General features: G+C 28.4%; 1 protein-coding gene across 1 annotated transcript in view; it reads left to right on the forward strand.

Moving 5' to 3' along the window:
• LOC105115963 (putative disease resistance protein RGA1) overlaps window positions 1-964 on the forward strand; it is a 42,630-nt gene extending 41,666 nt beyond the window's left edge. Inside the window, exon 3 of the mRNA XM_011013071.1 lies at window positions 615-964. The gene's annotated coding sequence lies outside the window, so the exon portion shown is untranslated. The remainder of the gene's footprint in view (window positions 1-614) is intronic.
• Window positions 965-2,450: the final 1,486 nt, after the last annotated feature.

A 2,450-nucleotide genomic window follows, 5' to 3' on the forward strand; every position in this document is an offset into this window, starting at 1 on the left:
TCCCTCCGTTCTTTTTGTGCAACCCCCCCCGTCGGTAAAAACCTCCCCTCTCTCTTTCTCTAAGCTAATTATTTAACCCTGTTTTAATCATTTTTATTTTCGCTGACAGATTGCATCAATCATCACGGATTGCAAACTCTCTTCATGACCAACCAGTAAACTCTGATTCTTACTATTAGAAATTAGTCGAAGTAAATGAAGTCAGTTTTATTATTATTATTATTATTATTAATTTATGTGTTAATTTGTGATTTAGTGAATAATTTAAAGTTTTGATTTTGAGTGAATTTAATTAATTAAATCGGCAAGAAATTATGTAGAAAGTGAAGGATTATACGTGAAAGTTGGGCCATTGCTTTTTTATTTGCTTGTGCACGTTTGTTTATTTTCGATTCGAAGAATTTATGTCTATTTCGTCGGCTAATTTCTTGGGTGAGGTATAATGTAGGCAGTTCCTCGTAGTTTCAACGATGTAAAATAAGTTCTTGAAAGCAAGTTGGGTTGATGTTTAACGGAGATTTATGTTTCGGTTCTTTTTTTTCTTTTTCTTTTTTTTGAGGTGTTGAAGGTGAAAATGTGTTGTTGAATTATGGTTTTTTTGATGTAAATGACAGCCGCTGCGTCGATTGCCCAAGGGCATCTTGCAATGTTGAAGATCGTCAAGAAGTAGCACTCAAGGTTGGTCGGTGCGGTGTCAGTTCTGGATTAGTATAATGGTCTGGGTTTTGTTATAGCAACTAGATGATCAATCATAAGGGTTTAGTCTAGTGGTGAAAGTCTTGGGTTTAGGATGTATATTTCTTCCTAGGTTTAGGATTCAAATCCCATTGACTACATTTTCTTGGGCCAAGCTCCCTAGTGTAAAAAACAAGTCACCCTAGTGTAAAAACAAGTCACTTGCCATGTTCTTGCATGGGAAACTTATGTGGACACGGACATAAGAGCATGAGAATTTAATCAAGCTATATGTAAGTTAATCCAAACATTTTAACTATATATAGAAAAAAAAACTATATGATTTTCGTGAATTAAATTAGAAAGTTTAAGAGTGTTTTGAACTGTTGATGATGCAATGCATATTGACTATTGATTCTTTCATAACTTGTTTTAAATTTTGTGTATTTATGTTATTGAATCTTTGCTCACCTTTCAATATTATACTTGCATGTGACTGAATACCGGGACTCTTCCTCTTTTTTTTTCTTTTATTTGTTTTTATTTCCTCTATGAAAAGTACACATTTTTACGTACAGTTTTATTTCAGATATGTTGGATCTTGCTTTCAAATCCTAATCTGCATATAAAAAACTCAATATTTTAGTAATTTGATTCTTATAGTATAGTCAAAAATTATATTAGAAGAATCTCTATGATATTATATGATTAATGTGAAATATCTCATTTCCATACCTTTTTTATAGATGTTAGAAATATTAAAGTAATTTATAGAGATTGTTTGTCATCATAGTATCATGCTTTCTGAAAATAATATACTAATTTGTAAAAATCAAATTTCTTGATATGATCTTTGTAAAATATGCTTAAACACTTGACACTTAAGCTGAAAAACTTCAAAAGTTTTCATATGACCCCTTACAAGAAAACAAGTCCAATAATTTTTTAAAATTGTTTAATATCTCAGAAAATTTTATCATTAGAATTATACATATAACAAAGCCACTTTAACTCATGTTTAAACAAGAATTTCTTTTTATTTAAAGAAGAATTTATTTTTATTTTTCCCTACATTTAAAATATATTTTTTCCCTTACAAAAAAATAAAAAAAAGGCTATGCATTAAGGGGTGTTTTAGTCCGTTGACATTGATTTTATTTGTTATTTATAAGGCAACGAGGGTGTTTTGGCAACTTTATATTCATTTTTTAATTTTTGATTTAGAAATGTTATTGGCCCATGTTTTTTACACTTTAGTATGCAAATGATGTCTACACTCTTTAGAAGATGCATAAGATATAACCCAATGTTCAAACATGGTTTTTTGTTGTGTTATTAGAAGCGCCACTATATCTTCTTTCTCTTAGTGTGGGGCGTAACGATAATTGATGAACAATTTGTCATTGGTGGTCTGTTTTTTTACCTTCTTTTTTTTTTCTCTCTTTTAGCGAAAGTACATGTCTATCTTCTTTTTATTTCATTTTTTTAATTTTAGTCCTTATGTTTTTTATTGCTTGTTTTCATCCTTAATCTTTTTAGAAAAAAAATTATATTTTTAATTTTGTTCTTAAATTATGATTCATAATATTTTTTTTCAATTTGTTTCTTATTATTTTGATTTTTTATTTATACTATCGGTTCTTTTATTAAACTTTTATTTTGTTTTGTATTTAAATTTTGCAAATTTTATTCCTTTGTGTTGTAAACAAATAGGTATTTTTAAATAAATATTTTTAATAAGTTCAACAGGCTAAAACCGTTGAATCAAATGGATA

This window comes from Populus euphratica, unplaced genomic scaffold, assembly GCF_000495115.2.
Source record: "Populus euphratica unplaced genomic scaffold, PopEup_1.0 scaffold823.1, whole genome shotgun sequence".
In the NCBI taxonomy this organism is placed as follows: Eukaryota; Viridiplantae; Streptophyta; class Magnoliopsida; order Malpighiales; family Salicaceae; genus Populus; species Populus euphratica.